Below are 20,452 nucleotides of genomic sequence, written 5' to 3'. Positions count from 1 at the left end.
ACCAAGAGCAGCTTCTCCAGCAGCAACTAACACCAGTCAGAGCCTTATTTCCCTGCTGCCCCTTACCCCAGCTCTGGAGACAACCACTCTTGGAGCACACTGGAGACATCCACTCCTGGAGCTGTGAACCACTCTCTGAGCTGCCTCCCCAGCTCTGGATTTGAGCAGCAAGTTGAGCAATGCAGCATAGTTGCATTGCATTGCTTTGCTGTGCTCCCACCTCCTCTGCCTGGTATGCCCATGACAAGCCTCCTTCTTGTGCTGCCCTTTCTCCTCCCTCAGGTATTCCAGGTTGCTCCTGGATCAGCAGAGTTATTTATCACCGAGAGGGCACTTGTCTAAGATTTTAAAGTAACCACTGCAGAGTTTTAGGTCATTGGCATTTCTCACTCCACTGCCATGAGCTCTCTAATACCAGGCAATACTACAACTTGAGTTTTCACCTTTGTGTAACTAAATTGAAGAATTTAAAACCATGTTTGGATGCCTGAGTAAGAAGACAGATGTCAAGAGCTGGGATGCTCCTGCACACCACCATGAAGTTTGCCACTCTTCACGACTCTCTGTGCTCCAATGGAGGGGTTCCCAGTCCTTCTTTTCCTTTGCAAAGGGTGAAAGATAGTGCACGGTCTGGCTGCTTGAAATTAGGACACTAAAGACACGCTACAGCTGGGGAAGATGAAGAACTGGCCAAGAGGGGAGATATTAACCATCCATTTCCTATCTTGCTGAATGGGGGCTGATGAGCTAGACCGCAGCATTAATGGCTCCTAAATGTTTCGTATTTTCTCCCCACTTCCTGCTGGATGGGGACTGATACCACAGAGTTCCAGCTGGCTGCTCTTTTCTTCCCAGGAGAATTCACATATTTGCTTAAGTAACTCAATGAGATGCAAAAGCAAGCAGAGAAGAGAAGAGATGTAGGGTCTGCAGGTCCTCAGCAGAAATGGTCTGTTTACTTCCCACTTGTTCTTCACTCCTTTTCCATCCTTTGCTTTCCTCCTTTCTGGGCACACCTATAGGCCCTGTAGTCCTTGACGTCTGAACCAGATTCTCTCATAACCCTTGACAGCAGCATTCCAGACTGGATTAGGTGGCACTTCAAGCTGGCCTGAGCCAGGTAGACCTGGCAGAAGATGGAGCTGCAGACAGAGATGGCAGAGAGGCTCAACTCCTCCACAGAGGGGAGTCCCCACAGCTCCCTCCAGCTGGGCCTGCACCCACACTTTGGCCACTCTGCCCATGGGCTTCTGCTGTTGGCGAAGAGCAGGACTTGTCTGGTGAGTGGAACAGAAGGACACTCGCCTGGACAGAAGGAGCACTGAAATGGGAGAACCAGGAGAGCTGGTGAGGCTCTGCTGGCTTCAGTGCCAGCTTTGCCCTCAGAGATGGTGGCTTCTTTGATGTCTCTTCACCCTTTATGGACACAGCCTGCACCCCCAGCTGGAGACACTGGAAAAGCTGGCAACTGTTGTGATCTTCTCTCCGCTGGGAACAGACTGAAACTGTTTTTCTTCACGACTGCTTTATGAGGAACGGGAAGAGAGCACCCGGACAGAACACCAGGATTAACTTTACAAATGTGTCTCCCTTTGACAAAATGTTTGAGCTTTGCCAGTTCCTTTACGTTCTCTCCCACTGGCTGAGGACAGCCTTGTCCTGAATAGGAAAATGGGAACAGTGCAAGAGCACAGATGTCTGACATCTTCCTGTCTTCTGGCTCAGAGAGAGGGAGATTAATAAAAGCTGCCAGAGAAATGCCTTGGAATAACCCTTTCTGGTAGGAGACACACTATCCTGGAAACACCCATCATTTGGCAGAGACACTCACTTCATTCCTTAGCTGCACGAGCAAATTTCTCTAACTCTTCTCAAGAAAATTTTTGGACTAGATTGCAAGTGTTTTATGTTAAAACAAAAACAAACAAACAAAAATGCAACAAAAAACCCAAACCCACTTTGTTTCTTTCTATTTTACATATGTGGCATTTCCTAAAAGGAACAAAATGTTGAAACAATGAAATATTTTCCTTTTTTACAGCCCTATCTTTCATTAAGAGACAGTTTGCCTAGCATCTCTTCTTCCCTGTTAAGATGATGGATGGGGCTGAACAAGACTTACAGGATCTAGTGAGGTGCCATTTGCGTCACCAGCAACAGTGGTCATCAGGGAATGATCTACCAATTCAATTGTTTCAAAGAGGAAAATGGAGCAGATTGAGATTTATTACAGTGGATGGAACAGACTTTGAAGTTAAACAAATGGAAATTTGGATTATTTGCAGGAACAGATCCTATGTGAGGTTGTTGGGTTAGGCAGGGCCCCAGTTTTGGAGGAAACATCACGAATGCACTCAGACTTGAAACCTCCAAGAATGACAGCCAGAGGCTGCCTTAGCAATCTAGAAAGTGGTGCATCAGTGATGAACCAGGGAACAGAGTTCATCATCACTGCTCTGCTCAACAAGCTGGACCCAGCGCTCCTCTGGATGTCATTCCATTATAGCTGCTGAAAGGACACTGGAAGGGACTTCAGAATATCAGGTGAAACTCCAGTCTTCTACAAATCAGCTTCCATTTTGCTGCAGAAGGCTTTCCTTTGCATACCTAAGACCAGCAGAGAGGAGGAGGACATGAACTCTAACAACTAACAAAAGGCCAGCCATCAGATTTACTGCCTAGACAGTGATCTCTCCTACTGAGATTTTTACATGGCCTCTCACACTTCCCAGCTCCTAATCTGAAAGCCCTGAAGTACCTGCACTGTCACCTTCCCATCCTCTCCCAGACGGGAAGTGACAAGTACACACAAGTTCTGTGACCTCTCAGGAACACTTCTGAAAGTTGAGCTAAGGAGAATGAGAGACAAAATGCCCATGCTACTGGAAGTGCTAAGTGCCCTAGGAAGCCTCCCTGATATTCTTGAGACACACATCAGCAACTCTTTCTCTGCTCATCCTCACTAAAACTTCTAAATTGTCAGTGTTTTAATGTTCCCTCCATGCCATTTTCTCACCTCCAGTCCATCAAGCTCACGAACAGTTCTGCTCATGGAGTACCTGTAGTAATTCCACGGAAGCAAAAAGACTGAATCTGATAGGAGTGCAATCAGACCATGAGGATTTAGTAGCAAATCTTACAGGGAAAAAGAGAATTGGGGGTTGGGGCTGTCCTAAAATAAATTGTCTGACCAAACCCTCGGTAAGTTCTTTCCTCCTCGTTCCTTTCTGAACACAGTTATTTTTCCCAGTAGCAGTTAGATAGATTCGCACTCTTTCATGTCCAAGCTAATTTCTTTCACAAGATTAATCAGCAGCTGGAGGCAGGTGATATCATGGACTTTGACATTAGATTTTCAACAAATATTACATTTCTCTCTCTCTCTCTCTCTCTCTTTTTTTTTTTTTTTTTTTTTAAACTGAACAGCTGCAATGATGGCTTTGCTGGCTGGTGGCCAGCTGAGTCTCTCCACAGAAATGTAACACTCCTTGCCTCATTTTTCCCATATTCCCAACTTGTTTGCTTTCTGATGGAAAACTTGACTTCCATGGCAAGATGCTTAGCAGTCCCTAAAGTTGCAATGCATCCAAGAAAAATATACTGCAAGGACCAGGGGAGTCCTTATAGCCCTGACAAAACAAGGGTTCATCCCTCTCCCTTTAGAGTCAAAATAGTGCTGGGGCAGCTTCTGTGTCCTAAGGTAATTGAACAAATAGATTTTCATTTCAAATGGCATATGGATGGAAGGAGGTTGGAGTCCCTCAGATGCAAGCTGTCAAAATGAAGACACATTTCAATTGCATTTACAAGGAGATAAAACGTATCTCAGCTTTTGGACATCCAGAAAAAGGATGATGATCCTTGCAGGAAGAGTGCAGGACAATTTTCTGTTGATGAAATTTGCCTGGTAGCTGTTGAGGGATGTCATCTACCAGGTTTACCAGAGATAGATAATGCCTGAAGTCAGTACTGCACTTCAACCTCTGTTAAAAATCTGATAAATGACACTCATTTTTTTCTCCCTCAAAACTATACTCTCCCACTCTTAAATATTAAATGATCCTCAGAGGGTCTTTTTTTTCCCTCAAGCTTGGGGTGAATGTTACCATTTGCCTGGTACAATAAGTTGAAAAAAGGGAAGGTCGGGCCTTGAATTATCTAAAAACTTCAGGGGGTTTGTAAAGTTCTGTCTCAAACAAGGTACTGGTTTAAAAAGCCCACACCTGGTCTAACCTGCTCTCAGTGATAAATTCTGTCTTTGGGAAGGTACCCTTGATGGGTCGGTTTTGACGTAATTTTCATTTTCATTTTCAAAGTGTGCATAACATACTTGTGAACATAAATGTTGATGAGTTTTGGTTGATTCAGTTTAATTGAGACACTAGCTGTATTGCAGGCAAATGGACCTGGAATAGCTGCTAGAGTACTCAGTTTTCCAAATCATTACAGAAGGATGAGATTACAGTCAAATATTTTATGTTAATATGATTAAGCACTTAAAATTATGGAAGCTTTTTCATCAGTAAGCACAAAATTATTGCAGCAATTCTGAGTATCAGCAGGGTTTGAAAGCCTTTAATTAATTTTTCTAATGTTTGAAATAATCAGAATGATTTCAGAATAATAAACCAGATCAATCCCTGGGAATACTCACTTAAAGTGGATTACATCCCACCTGAAATAAGTTTTGTTTCTTTCTCTGTCACTTAGATAATCCCCTAAAAATCCCCCAAAGGCTAACAATTGTAGCTGGAAACACAAATTATAGTCTCCATATATTAACCTGTTATGTCCAAAGAAAAATACCTATTGATTTGAATAGGATACAGATCAGGTCTTATACTTTACTCCTAAATTAAGAATTCATCTATCTCTGGGAAAGAAACTTACCAAGTTCTCTCTTCCAGAATTCAGTTCAAAATCTCTTCTGTTTCTGAGGAAGTACTTTTTTTCCACATTTCCTATTTTCACTTGTATTATTCAAAGATCGAAAGCAAGGATTTACATACAAGGTGCTAAATAATCTGCTGAATTCAAATCAGTTTCCACTGGGTAGGTATAACTTTTTCCATCCACATTTAAGGTAAGCACAATGGACCAGCCTTTCTTTTAACAAGCTGATGCAATGTAAACAGGATGAATAAATAGGTAACTCTCTGCAGATGGAAGAGCTCCGAGCGTTTTGGCAGCGAGGAGGCCAGTCCTGCCCATGGCACAAATCAGAAGCTGGAGGGCAACAGCAGTGACAGTGACGTCCAACACAGTGCAGGGAAGCAGCAGCAGAGAAAGCAATAATGGCTTTCTTGCCCACAAGCCCAAAGGAAGGACCACCCTGGGGTCTGGGACTGCATTGATGGCCTTGGCTCTTGTATTTTCGAGAGAAGGACAGAGGTAAATAGCTAAAAATAGCTAAAGCCTTTTTCCTCGTTCCTGTTCTCTCCTGGTTACGTTTGCATGATGAACTTCAGTGAATCCAACACACTGGGTAGGTTACTTGTACTTCTCCAACGAGCGGCTGTTCTATGACACAGTTACTGTCTGAGTTCTTGTTGTAGTAATTTATCTGCAGCTGTCTTGGCTCAGCTTGGCCCTGCCACAGTTTCTCAGCCTCCATGGAGAGCCTTTATTTTCCATCATATCCTCTCCCTGCAGGTGAACAGCAAAGTTCAGATAATTTGCTCTGTGTGTGTATGTGGGCCAGGCCTTCCATGGTGCTCAGGCAGCTCAAGGAGACCCTTCTGGCTCTGCCCAAACTACCAGCTTCTATTAGCTCTGCCCATAATATTCCAGTACTTCTTGGGCTCACATTCATTGTCCTCACACTGCTCTTAGCGTTTCATAAAACTCCTAGAGTCGGACCCAAATGCTGAAGGGAAGAGAATCACTGACTCCTACAGGCATTGAATAAAATTTTTCCTTTACTGAAAGACAAGCAGTCTTGCAGAGAGGATTGAATCTAAAAGCTTGGTGGAGCATCATTGGTTTTGCTGTTTGGGTTCCTGACGGGTAAATATAAAATAAAAGCGTTTGAAACCAAGCCAAGGAAGGGCTGGAATGGGTAGCTCCTGTCTATTTCATTTTGAAAATGTACTTAGGTAACCTTTTATTTACAGTCAATCCTACAGGGCAGCCACTGAGACTCTGCTGAAAGTTACAAGCATCATCTCAGTGCCTGAAGCAGTGCTAATGAAACCACAGAGCTGGGTTATTCCACAGAAGAAATGGAGAGACATATAAACCAGATTTCTGTTTTCTATTAGCATTATTTATTTCAGCTGGAGAACCCACAGGTAAATAGATGAGGCCAGGAGGTGCCAGTCAGGGTACCACATGGAGAAGGGGAAGCCATGTCTAGAGGAGAAGCAGCCCCACAAGCACAGCAGTGGGGCAGTGGCAGCAGCTCCAGCCCTGCTGCTCAAAGCTCTTTGCCCAGGCAGTGCAGCAGGAGCCTCACATCAAGAACAACAAGTGTACAAACATTTCTGCATGGGTGAAAGGTGCCCAGCTGAAAAAGTTCAAGTTTGGGGCACCGTTACTCCTAATATTTTCCTTCTTCCTCCTTGGGGTCCAACTCCCAGAGGCAATTGGATACAGCACTGACCTTTCAGGACTTATGAAATGCAAACACAGCTTTATTTACTTCCTGACCCTTGGTTCAAAACATCTGCAGCTTTATAAATGAAAAGCAACCACTGTGATTCAGCAGCTTCTTCACCTCTGCTTTATTTTGCCAAAAGACAGAGGCCATGCTGTGATACGACCACTGGTGTTGCGGTGACATTTGAGAACTATCAGTTGGGCTCCCCAGGCAGCTGGCACCACTGCTTTTCATCTTGCATCTTCTCTAGCAGGACAAAGCCGGGCTGGTCAGGTAAAAGGGCCACAGCTGGAGATTTTATCAAACCAGGAAAACAGATTGAAAACGGAGCCTTCCTCCTCAGAAACATCTTGAGCTTGTGTTCCAGACAAGACAGCTGAGTTGGCCATCTCAACTGCTCTTTTCCCTCCAGTATGTGATAGAAAAGCTGCTGCTGCTCCTTTTGCACCTCTATTAGAAGAAAAGGCTGATCAAGTTTTGCCAGATCAACCCTGCGCCATGAGCACAGGTGTTAATTTTTTTAAGGAGAGCTCTTGGCACAGCATTTCATCCCTCTTCCCGAAGAGTCTGGAAATTTGTAGGAAGCAATTGGTTCCAGTCAATTTGGTGGGGTGATGCTGGAAACTGCAGAGTGGTTGCTGGAGGATTCTTTAAAAATAAAGGATTTCTGCAAATATTTGAAACTGAGTCCATGAAAACCTTCATTTGTCAACCTAATGTTTATGCATTCAGCAAAATGGAAAGGGATTCTCTAGTATCTGCCTCATCTGACAAACTTCAAGCACTAGCAGCAGCAGGTTGTGCTTTTGGCAAGGTAAATCAGTTCCTTTGCACATGAAAGGACTCTCAGGATAGCTGATAGGACAGATATAGGTACATATACAGTAAGCCTTTACAAGGTTGGAGATGAGGAAGGCAGCAAATGTCCTTGTTTTGTTTCTCAGGTTATTCTCAGCAAGTCTTGACACAGTATTTCTTAGAAGCAGAAATACTGAAAAAATAGGTTTTGGTTATCTCTGATTACTTTAAGCCCAGGAAGTGGAAAGATAGTGTCACCATATTGTGCTTTTTTTGTACTTGATCCATATCTTCTGTACCAAAAATTTATATTTTCCTGTGGCATCTGCTTAATGCTGACGAGATAGATGTTAGCATCATGTTAGTACCTATAAATTCATTTCACATTGAAGTGGCTGAAAACAACTAATATTTGTGTTTCTACATCAATTTTGATGTTTTGGAGAATTCTACACTTCTCTGCTCCCAAATGACATAAGCACAAGGAGGGTTATGATTTATCAGAACTGTATTGTAACATTATATTCAGCCTCAACTTTAGATTTAAAATGCCCCTATGATGCTTTTTTAATCTCCAGCTTTGTCCTTTTTTTAAAATCAAATTCTTAGTTATTATAGCTTTGTCTTTCTTGGTTTGGAAATTATAATTATCCAACTAACTTGTCTCTTCTGCATTTTTTGGTACTCTTCTATTATGACCTCTGTTTCAAGAGAGACGACACCACCTGCCATAAACCTGTAAGTTGTGTAAAAAACAGCACCTGATGCACTCTCACCAGAGCCAGGTTTGGAGGAAGGCTGCCTGAGGAGAAGTCCAGACATGCAGCCTGTGGTAGGAGCAGCTTCTGCAGAGGAGAATGATCCCTTACCACCACTCTGCAGACAGACTCTGATTGGTGTCCAGCTCCATCTGATACTTCACCACACAATAATAACTCTTTTCTAGTTGGCTTGTCCTGTCTCTCCTGTCTCTACACCCTGAGGGGCTGCTTTCAGGGAGGTGAACTGGTTTGTCCCAGCCCAGGGAAGAAAAAAGCCCCAGGCACTAGTGGTGTGCTCAGCAAAACCCAGATGAAGGGCAGCAAGTGGATAATCCAGGAGCTGCACCAGCAGCAAAGGCCATTCCCATAATATACATCACTCATATTTCCTGGTGAGTCAACCCTCCTTCCTTCCCTCAGGTCAGAGTAAGGGGGAGTGCAAGGAACAGGTTTGGGGTGTTCCTGTCCATCCGACACTACATGGGGATGTAATGACAGCACTGCAGCTGGCAAAGCTGCACAGCTGCCCTACAGGAGTCACACACCATCCTTCCTGTCTCTGTGGCGAGTGGATATGCTTTTATGGCACAGTGGAAATGACAGTGCTCAGTGATTGCTGAATGCTCAACAATGGCATCAGTCAGGGACTCTGGGATTTGCCAGAACAAGTGCTGTTCAGGAAGCAATTCCCTTTCCACTCCTTCCCTCCCTTTGTTCCCCTTAACAATTCTTCTTGCTTTTCTCCTTTCTTCTTTCCTTGCCTCCTTTCTTCTTTCCTTCTCTCCCCGCTATTTCTCTCCCTCCTTTGAGAACAGCTCATACTATTGTTTATCACCATACAGTATTGCTGGCCATCAGGAAACTTTGGAAACCAAGGAAAACAGAGACCTTATGACAAAACTCAAACAAGCAAAGGCTTCAAGGGCACTCAGCTCTTGGCAGTACAAGCATCATCGTGAGCTCAGCATCTGGCAGGATGGACCCTGAATTAGAATGACAAGAGGACAAGGAAGCACAGAAGGACGTTAGGAAAAGATGAAGAAAAATGCATTGTTTTCTGGACTGAGATGGGCAATGCAACACTGCAGGTATTTGTTTAGAATTCTATGTTGCACCATGATCCATATTCAAAAGTTTGGTGTGTTTTCTCAGAACATCTGGCATAAATTGGACTGCAGACTTCTAAAAAAGTCTCAGTTTTGAAGGCAGCAGAGTTAAAAGTTTCTGTATTATCAATTCTTTGTCCCATCTGCCATTTTTTCTTTCACTTTTTAGCTCTTCTTTCTCCAGTGGTGAGGATTGAGGATTGGTCAGCTCATATGGTGGTTAGAGTCAATTTGACAATTTGCAGACACTAATGAAGGTGTTTGGGTTCAGTGCTGTGTATGTCTGAGGAGCTATTCTTTATGATTCAATTTTTCTTCCATGAGTCAACTTATGCTTGTTTCAGACTTCACAAGAACCATTTTACAGCAAAAAGCCTCCCATCACTGTAAGTTCCTCTGTAAAGGTACACAGGAGGCTGGTATCATTTGTATGCTGTTTCCACTCTTTATAGATTCCAATGGGAGATTATATCCTATTTATAGAAATCAATTGAATAGTTCAAATAAACCACAAACCCTTATTGCCAAATAATAAGGGATGCTGACAACTGACCTCTTTTGGCACATGTTTAGAGTGATTAGCTGTCCATCAACTTTGCAGTATAGCTTGGCTGAACCAAAAATTATGTTGTTAACATAGAAAGGAGCTATTTCAGCAAAGTTCCTTCAGAAAGGAACTGTGTCAGAAACGTATTGACTTTACAACAAGATCAAAATAGATGACAACATTAGACAGAGTTCCTCCCTTTGACTAAATCTGGTGGACGTAAAACAGCTTTGAGAAGATGCTTCTGTGAGAAATGAGAGATGTGGGTCACATCCTTTCAGATGTGGGTTTTACACTGCCTACATGACTGCTTGTGTTTGCAAAAGAGGTGGCCACTACCATCAGCTATTTTATAATGTTAATCTACTATTTAACTTTTTTTTTTTTTTTTTTTTTTTTTTTTTTTTTTTTTTTTTTTTTTTTTTTTTCCTCCACTATAAGAAGGAAGGATTTCATTTTGGGTTGAGCAAAGTTCCACAAACCAGAGCAACATTTTACAGTTTTTCTTGTGAATGCAAATACAACCCATATATCTCTACTATGGATCAATTCAAACCAATCTCAGTCTAACTCTGATTAATTTGGCTTAGCTACCCGACTCAAAATTTATTCAAATTAGCTTATGAGTCAGAACTTCATAAACGTAAGTGAAAAGCATGTGGATATAAAATGCAGGAGTCTCTCTGCCCAAGAGTTTACTCTCCAAGTCAGGTGGTCAGAAAGGCTCTTATCTCTATGAATATTTAGTACGTCTGCGTAGGAATTGGGAAGTCAGCCTGGACTATGAGTATTCTAAATTCAGTGCCCAAGCCAGAAGCTTTTTTTCCCCTGCTACTCAAATTTTCAACTTCCACTTCCTTTCTGCAGCAAAGCTACTCTGGTTCTGGTGGCTCAAGGCTCTCAGAAGAGCTGATTCCCTTAGTGTGCACAAGGTAGCTCTACAGAAGCCATTAGACATATTAGCTCAGCACTGGGATTAGAGTCAAACAGAGGTTCTGTGTTTAGACAGAAGCTCTAGAGCAGGAACAAGTTCATCTTTTCAAGGTCTAGGACCATTCCTCCGCCATCACCTACTGAGTGCATCTGCTGTGGCACTGGCTGTTTTAACTGCAGCTTGGGATCTGAGGGCTAGACTTGATTCAGCACTCACAAGGAATCTTCCCTGAATAAGCAGAGTAGGCATTGACTTTATAAGCAGTGTCACAGTGGCTGTCTGAGACAAGAAATTAACAGGTGAAATGTTTTAACGGGTTTCTAATATAGCTGGGCTGGGTAGAAAAAGTAAATGAATCTCAAGTTGTTATGGAACCTCCTGTTTACATGTTGAAATAAACAGGGGTGTGAAAAGCTCTGAGAAAGACACAGGAGACAGAAATGCAGATTAGGGAGGAAAGCAGAGGTGGGTGAGAAATGATCTAAGCGTTGGCATTGTGTGTGGTACAGCGGGCATTGCTCATCTCCATGAACAGCATAGCACTTTGCTATGCCCTCCCGCCCAGGAGGGGCTGCATTGAGGCACTTCCCACTCAGGGGATTATCATCTTTCCCATGCAGATGGGAAAACCAAGGCAGGGAAAGGTCAAGACAACATTTTAAAAACTGATTTTCGTGGCTTGATTTCTGCATGTCTAAAAGGAAACCAGTCTTGTTTCCTTAATGAAAGCCATGACTTTCATGAACCTCATGGCCTTTGTGAACCTCATGACTTGCACAAGGGTGGGCTATTGTCTGCTCAGCGCACATAAAAACAAGGTCCAAGGTGTCTCAGATTCAGCATTCCAGACAAGTACATGTGACATGTTGATCTCTTAAATGCTACTGTAGCTCATACAGAAGTTACCACAATGTATTTTCTAATACGGTCCAGTAATCTTTTTAAATAATATATCTAATTTGGGTGTTACTCATCACAGCTTTTGTATTCACATTGGAATACAAGCTGTCCACAAAAAACCCCCCATGGAGGTATCTATGGAGTTGCATTTTCTTTTTCCTGACATTTGTCCGAGTAAACTCATCTGACTTCATAGGGTAGATGAGGAAACTGCATCATACCTACATGCCATGAAGAACTGTAATTTTTTTTCCTTTGGACAGGGATATTGCAGCTTCCCTGACAGCACTACACCCACCCTCTGTCTTGCTGAATTTTACTCTGCCTTCAGTGACAGCACAGATGCTGGAGTTGAGCTGCTTGGTGACTGTCAGGCAACATGTCCACAGAGTGGTGGCATTCTTTTAGCAAGGATTTCAAGCATGGATAAACTCCTGACTGAACCAAGAGGAAACCAAGCTGACTGCCTGACACAGGTCTAGATTTTCTCAGGGCCACTTTGCAGTTGGAAATGTCAGGGAATTCAGACTGCATCAGTGAGCACCAATCCAGACTCTAGTGCCACACCTCCCTTTGCTCAGGTACTCACTTTGGCTCTACCAGAGTGCATTCTCTTTTCTGCTATTTTTCAGCTTCCATTCATTAGGCCCACACTGTTTCTATTTGTGCAAACATCCAGTTCCTCATATGGCTTTAGAAAAAAACCAATACACCTCCACAGACACTTTGGAAAACCTGTCTGCTTGCATTCAAACTAATCTGTTATTTTTAGTTATTTGCAATATCTTCTCCTCTGTAACTATCTATTGAATAATGACTTTTGGACAGGCTAACTTCACCTTTACAATGTCAGATCTCTGTGATGTTCTTTCATTTCTCTCTCCCCGACTATTCTATGTCATTTTGTGAGCTGATAAATAGCAGCTATACATAAATATAGGTATAATGATCTCCAGGCTCTACACAGGCTTTAGGAGACAAACACGGACAGGAACAGATAATAGGGTTTATCCCACCTCAACACTCAACTCTGGCTGTTTGTGACAGCTGCAGCATGGCTGTGTTTCATGAAGACAGTTTTTGACCAAGGATGAGCGTCTCACATACTGCCTGCAAAGTTTTGTTGCCCTGGAAACATGTATTATTGTTATATGGAAATATCTCTGAGATGTATAGGAACACCAAGGTGATTTGGATGAAATATGGCAAAGGAATGGCAATAAAGGTGTGCTTAACAGTGCTTACAAGAAGTTACAGAGAAGAATTATTCATCAGCAAAGTACCAATACCAAGCAGAATTTTAAAATAATTCACTTCTGAAGTTTTTCTTTAAGCAATTGATGTTTGTCAGATGTGGAAAAAAGGAGGGAAGTTATAAATAAGAAGATGAGGAGGTACTAGTTACTGTTATTTCCTTAATTTGAGTTCTATGCTTGAATGCTTTTGATATATAAAATAAATACTTTGTTTTTTCCTTCAACTTACAGTTTCATTGTACAAGAGGGAAAAGAAAGCCTCGGGGTTTTGAAAAGCCACAATTTAACTGTGGTTTAACTGTAGATGTGCCTTTAACCTGCTTTGATCAGTAGAAAAGCCTCGTATAAAGTAATTTAATTTGTCTTAATATGTAATAAACTCTTCAGTTACTGAATAATTGAGAATCAAACTAGCTCAATCCAGTTTAACTAGGTCCATTCAAAACCTAATTTAGGGCTTGATTAAATGGTGCTAATGTAAAGTTAAATAAACTAAATGCCAGTAAAAGCTATTTTAGGAATTGCCACTCCTGCTGAAGGGTAGGGAGTTTAAAACAAACTCATTGAATTTACTTTAAAGTTTACTTTAAAGTTACTAAGATAAACTATTCTAAGTGCTTCTGTGCAGAAAAACTTGCAGAGCTATAACAATGGACTCTGGAAAACTGCTGCTTAACGTGAGTACATGAGCGAAGCACAGAAACAGAAAACAACTAAACCTTGCACCTTTTCTAAACAAAAATCGGAATACAACATTTCCCCCCTTGCCCCTTAGGGGAGTGAAAACCACAATTTTTCCTACGTTTTCTCAGTTTTCTTGCCATTGCTGCTACGGCTGTAGCTCTAGCAGTGGGAACACTGGTCATGATACAACTGTGCCACGAAAACAAGCTGGGCTCAGAGACTCCTGACGAGCGAGGTGGAATCCAGCAAAAAACGTGGCTTCAAATCAATCCTTCTTGTAGCGTCAGGAGTTTCGTAGCACGAGTCATTTCACAGATACATTCTCCATAGAAGGCAATATGAGCAGAGAACGCATTTTGCAGGGATCTGATTACAGTAAGAATTGCCTGGAAGGCTTATCCCGGAGAGTCCCGGGCCTGGAGCTGTAGGTGTCGGAGCTTAGCCCACTGCCGAGCAGAGGGACGGACGCGGCGGAGCTCTGTCCCCTAGCGGGCACAGCGAGACGCTCCTTCGCGGCATGTGCACGGGGAAGCTCCTCCCCGTGAAACCGGGAAGGATCTATTTGAATATGAATGTATAATTCACACTGCTTACTCATGGCCCTCTCGCTATGGCCACCATCAGGCCCAAATCAATTATACAGTTCATCTGAGTAGTTACGGGGAACTTACTGAGGAGCTTTAATTCTCTTTTCTTTTTTTTTTTTTTTTTTTCCTTTTCCATGTGAATTTTTAAAAGATGTTAGATATTTGCTTTCTTTTTTCCCAGGACAGACTTCGTTTCAGTTAAAGTCATTGTCTTCAAAGAGAGCAGAGCAGTGTGAATTCAGTTTTCCAAGTCACATGAAGAGATCTGCTGATTGCTTGGAGCCTGGGATTGCCTTGAAGGATTTGTCCCAAGATCTGAAAAGCCAAGGGGAAACCATCAGCCTTAAAGGCATAATGCTGCTTGTCAGACTGGTGCATTTATCTCCTAAAGGGAAATTTCATCCTTAGCAAAATTGTATAAAACTTGTACTTAGGGTGGCAGGAGAAGCCGTCTGAGAAAGACAGTGATCCAGAGGACACCACGGCAGCAGGAGCTCTGCTCCCAGGCAGGCACTGTGCACTCGCACTGGGGTTACTGCTTGATGGGCCTGACAAGGATCTGTGCCTAAAAGCAAGATTTTGGTGGCATTCCATTGACTTGGATGCATTACTGACTGCTTTGTGACTGAACACTCTACCAGATTTAATTCCTGTTCCCTTCCCACCACTTTGGCCTTGTCTGTTTTGAGACAATCTCATATTTAGCTTAATTCTTTATATCCTTTAGAAAGAAGTCATTTGCACAGCTCCTGTGATGCTGTAGACCTGGAAGGAATGGACCACGAGGTGATCTCAGGTCTGTGCAACACCATGGGGGATTTGTATTGAGTGAACATTCACGACACATCTTACGAGCATTCCCTTAGCATGAAGTTGAGATTCCAAGGCTCAGACCCACAGCTGAGAGTCTAGGGCACTTTAGATCTGTACTCAGCTCTGTTTTAGACAGAAGGATATACCACTTCAGTGCTAAGGCTTCAGTCTGAACCGTCTGGTTACATCTGAGGCATCAGGGATACACCAGGGTGGGAACGCTTTAAAAATCCACCCAGAAGTGTGACGCCAATGCGTGATTCCTGCCCACAGGTGGCACTCCGTCAGGAGCCCTGGCTGCGCGCTAAGCCCTCTCATGAATGAGCCCTCCTTCAGTTATGAGAAGAATGTTTGCTTTGGTATTCAGTAATGAACTTTCCTTGAGGAAAGTCTGCAGATCTATGGACTGGAATAAACTGAGCAAGACTCCTGGAAAGTACTGTCTAGTCCAGAACAAAACTCCAGTGTGCTGGGCATGACCCTATTTATATCTTCTGTGCAAGCACAAGAGGGTTTAAAGTTATTTTGACAGATGGTGTCATGTCTGTTTCCATTCAAAAGCCAAGGGAGCATCTCTGTTTGGATTTGTGTCAGTAGTCCTATTTCCAGGTATTATTTACATCGCCTGAAATAAAACAGTCACAATTCCTTGGATATATTTGGAGGACTGCAACAATTTATGACCAAAAGCTCCCTGAGATTTCCTACCATAAACATCTCCATACCAAAATGGGACACATTAGGGCAATCCCAGAGAATGTCCCCATGCACTTCAGAACAACCACCAGCGTGGGGAGAGAAACTGACCTCCCAAGTCACAGCTGTGGTACAGCTGGGCATGTGATTTCCCTGGCAATGAGCACACTGAATTATCTGAGATATCCTTTAAGGAATGAATGCACAGATCTGTTAAAAAAAAAAAAGAAAAAAAAGGGCAGAAATATTTTTGATGTCCATATGATACAGAGCAAGGCTTTGCTCAAAGAGCCTGTTAACTTGCTCTCAGGTCAGATGATTCTCATGTGATGCAGCTAGGAAAAAACATGTGAAAGGGCATTCCAACTGAAAGCCACATGGAAGTAACACTCATGGATGGAGAGACCTAAACAACTATTTGTCTTCCTATTACCCACTTCAGGCTACAGAAGAGGAACACTGAGCTAAGACAGATTTTTTTGCCTCATGCTACAAAGGAGGCAGGCAAGATATGTATTCTAAGAAGGACAGCTGGGTTTCACATACCCATGTTCTTGTGCTTCCATGAAGGCTGAAGTACATGATTTTTTTCCTAAAACGCTTTGCTAGGTTGCACAAGACCTACACCTCTTTGCATTTGTCCATCAGGGTGAGAGCAAAAACAGAGGATCTGGAGAGAATGTGGAAAGAAGCAAGGAATTTGTTTGTCTTTGAATTTTAGTCCAAAGTAGGTACCTGTGAGCCCTTCATGCAGCAGAGCAGCAGTTTTGAGAGATCGAAAAAGCTGCAAATTTAGCTTCTAAAGCTGTTGATAAAGGGCAACTGGGCTTGTAAAACCAGTTCCCATCCCTTCAGCCCCTAGAAGAAAGAGCTTAAGATCAATTTCTCCATTCTCCTGCACAGATCTATGGCGGACTCAGCTCCACTGACAGCTGCCAGTGAGATGAGAAGCACACTTCAGACTGTCAATGCTTTGGCTTTGAAGATGTAGAATTTGTTTAAAACAGATAAATATTTTTACTGTTATCCCAAATTTGTGTTGGATACTTATGCTCCATGTAAAAGTAAAGAGGAGTAAAATGATTATCAGTTGTGGAAAACCTCAGTGCAGCCAAAATTATCCCTTCCCCTAATATCAAACTTAACAAAGCAGCTCAGCATAAAATGTGTGAAGGATTCAATTAATCAGAAAAAATCCCATTAAAAATCTCCGGCTGGATCAAGTGTCCAGTGAAAAGGAACCCAAGAGCTCAGTGCAAAGACCAAAGGTAGACAGAGCCTTTGAGGGAAATCTGTTGGAAGAGCTAACATATGCCAGAAAGTGTGCTGATAGTGAAGAGCTCTTGGCTAGTGAAGAACACAGCCAAGCACAGAGTTTATCAATTTTTCCAGTCTGACTTTACTTTGGCAAAGCCCAGCTGGCCATGCTGGGATAGGCAGCTCTCTGGGGCTCTGAAGAATTTTCCATGTAACTTAGTTCTGTGTGCAGTGTTCAAAAGAAGAATTACGGGAAGGTGTATTACAAGGAGGGTGTATCACTTGTCACTGATATTGTGCAGGAAATTCGGGGAAAATAATGTGATGGCTAACTTAAGATTTGGAGATTAAAAAGATTCCATTTTGTCCAAAGATTTATAGTGGGGCAGTTCACGTAGTTGTACCTCGTGTCTCCTTCGTTACCATCTTACTCTTCATTCTTTTTGTGCACAGAATTATCCTGGGTGGCATGGAGGAAAGAGGATTGTGAATCTCTGCTGTAAATACTCCCTGTGTCTGTGCCTGAGGTGCTTCCTGAAACGGCAACAGCAGCAGAGGGAAATTGCCATGATAAGCAAATGCTGTGGAGCTGCCAAAATCTTAATTTCACTTGACTGCTGCTTGATAAAGCAATGGGAACAGAGGCAGGAGTGGCTTGTGTGCTGACTGAAGAGCAATTTCATCTATCTACTGGATTATCTTGCCTACTATCATGATTTTTTTTTTTTTTTTAAATTTTAAACAAAATGCTTACAGTCTGAAAATACAAACTCCCCACACCCACTGCAAATAGGGCGAAACTGTAATTTTCCTTATTCACCCCTCTTAGCTATAAACTGAGCAGGGGTCAGACAATTCCAGCAGAACCATACTTTGGCCATTTCCTCTGGTTTCTCTGTTTACTCCTCCACACTTCTCTCTTATTATTTATTATTCCTTTTATTTCCATCAGAATCTGCATGCTTGCACATAATTTTATTTTACTTATTTAAGCATTTAAGCCTTCCAATACTTGAAAGGAGTCTACAAGAAAGATAGATTTTTGACAAGAGCATTTAGTGACAAGGGGGAACGGATTCAAACCGTAAGAGAGTAGGTTTCGATAATATATTAGGTATCAGGAGAAAGTTCCGTACTTTGAGGGTGGTGAGGCGCCGGCACAGGTTGCCCAGAGAAGCTGTGGATGCCTCATCCCTGGAAAGTATCCACGGACGTGCTGGACGGGACTTTGAGCAGCATGATTTAGCAGGACGCTCCAGGCCATGCAAGGGCTTGGAACTGGATGACCTTCACGGCCCCTTCCAATTCCAGCCATGCCGACACTCCGCGTGACCCGAGGCTCGGGCACCGCCCGCCCCCGCCCCACCATGGCGGCGCCGCCGCCCCACAGGCCGCCACCGGGCACCGCGGGGGCGGGGACAGCCGCCTTCCTATTGGCCGAGCCTCTTCCCGTTCTTCTCTCCTATTGGAGGAGAGCGGTCCGTAGGCGGGGACACGCTCTGAACGACGGCTGCGGCGGCGAATGGGCGGGCGCGGCCGCCCCCTCCCGGCCGGCGCAGGGGCGGGAGCCAATGGGAGCGGCGGGGGACGCGTGCGGTGCCGGGAGCAGGTAAACAGCGGGGCCGGCCGGGGCGCGGGGCCGGGATGCGGCACGGGGATGCGGGGTTGGGATCTTCTGCCGGCGGGATGCTGTGGGCTGCGGATGGGGCGGGATGGGTCTGGCCCGGCCAGCCGCCGGCGTTATCGTGGAGTCTCGGAGTCGTCGCGCTGCCTGTGTCTCTGTGTGTATATATGTACATACCTTCTTATATAGGTGCATATTGTATATATAAAAATACATCTTTCCATGCGTGTTTGTGTATTTACGTGTGTTAAAATACCTGTATACCTGTTTCTCCTGGGCGGTGGCGGCGTATCCCGGCTTTCATTTGGAAGCGCCTCCGGCACACCTTCAGAGGCAGCCGGATTTCTTTAAGCGTTCAGAAGGGCAGCTGGGAGCAAGAACATCTGCATGGCAGCAAGGTCTCCTCTGGCCTCCTGCAAAATCTCTGTGGGTTGGGGCTTGTCTTGGTTTTCTTTTCCCCCGTTTCTTTTATGTGTGTTGTCCGTGTCTCCGGCCGGGCTGGCCATGCGCTGGGATGCCCAGGGGAGCAGTCCCAGCCCCGCCGTGTACCTGTGTCCCCTTAGGGGCCCAGCGGAAAGCGGCCACTCGGCTAGCACACAGCAACTCAGCCCCAGCACAGGTGTCCTTGGGTGTCCCCGAAGTGTCACCTGCAGCCCCTGCTGGCTCTCGTGTCCTCAGCAGTATCGGGACCGACGCGAGTTGCTGCTCCCGCATGTGAAGCGTGAGCCGGGTTTGAGGCTGTACTTGTGTGAGTCGTTCTGCAGGGCTGTGCTGCCTTTACCCTGTGACAAGGAGCTGGCCGGTATTTGGGCTCGGTACTGCCAAAATAATCCTGACTCTCTCGGGGAGGGTCTGATTTCAGCTCTGCCAGCAGAATCGCCCTTTGGGGCTACATCTTGTGCCTTTCTTGTGGCACAAGAGAAAGCAATGCTAGTTCAGCCGGATTGTAAAAAGAAAGCTACAAATCTTCACAACTTCCCTAGCATCTTGTGTTTTGTTTGCTATTTTTGTGTTCTGGGGCTGAAAGTGAGTGGTATTTGCACACTGAGATGGTGTGTTCCAAGTCCCCTGTGATTTTAGCAGCACACCCCTCCTGACTTTATTTATTGGCAAGAACATGGAAATCTTTCCTCCTAATTTTGGCCCCACCACTTCTGATTTTTTAGAAGTTTATTTCTTCCTCTTCATATTTACCAACAGCAGTGGTTGCTCCAACCAAAACTTAAGAGGAATCAGGCTGCCAGTGTCATCCCAAAGTTTTCTCTTGATCTAAGTATAGCAAAGAAAATACATTTCTCTTCATCTAATTGCCATCAAAGAGAACAATACAGATAAGAAGGAATTTTAACTCTCAAGTGGATAATTAAGTATTCTGCCAGGCTATACAAGCTATTGCCAGGCTAGAGAAACTATTCTGTGCTGTATATCGTAGTGGTATTTGTCATGGATGAAATGCAAAGCAAAGGTTTTAGATTGTTTGCAGCATGAAAATGCAAGAAAAAGGCAAACTGAGGCTAGATCTTAATGTAAGTGAACTGGCCCAATTGAATCAAAATCCATAAAGCTGTTTTTTCGCAGTTGAGGAAAGAGGTCTTGTCACAGTCCTCCTTGCACGGAGGACATCTGGAGAGAGAATTGGTGACTCCCGCTTCCCTTCAGGATTCACAAGACTGCTGTAAAGCAGGAGTAATTGTATTCCCACCTCAGCTCCTCTAAGAAGCACTTACTTCTGGCCTAGTTTTTGTCCCCTTTCATTTCTGTGGTACAATTTTGAGAGTTGGGTCATTTTGCTCTTAAGCATTGCATGATTTTTTTGAATGGGACCTGATGGATTGAGAGGCAGAGAGGAGAACCTTGCCTGATACAACTTTGTGCTTCAGTTTGATAATGG

The sequence above is a fragment of the Hirundo rustica genome, chromosome 3 (genome assembly GCF_015227805.2).
Source record: "Hirundo rustica isolate bHirRus1 chromosome 3, bHirRus1.pri.v3, whole genome shotgun sequence".
NCBI classification, from domain to species: domain Eukaryota; kingdom Metazoa; phylum Chordata; class Aves; order Passeriformes; family Hirundinidae; genus Hirundo; species Hirundo rustica.
This window is presented reverse-complemented; position numbering follows the sequence as displayed.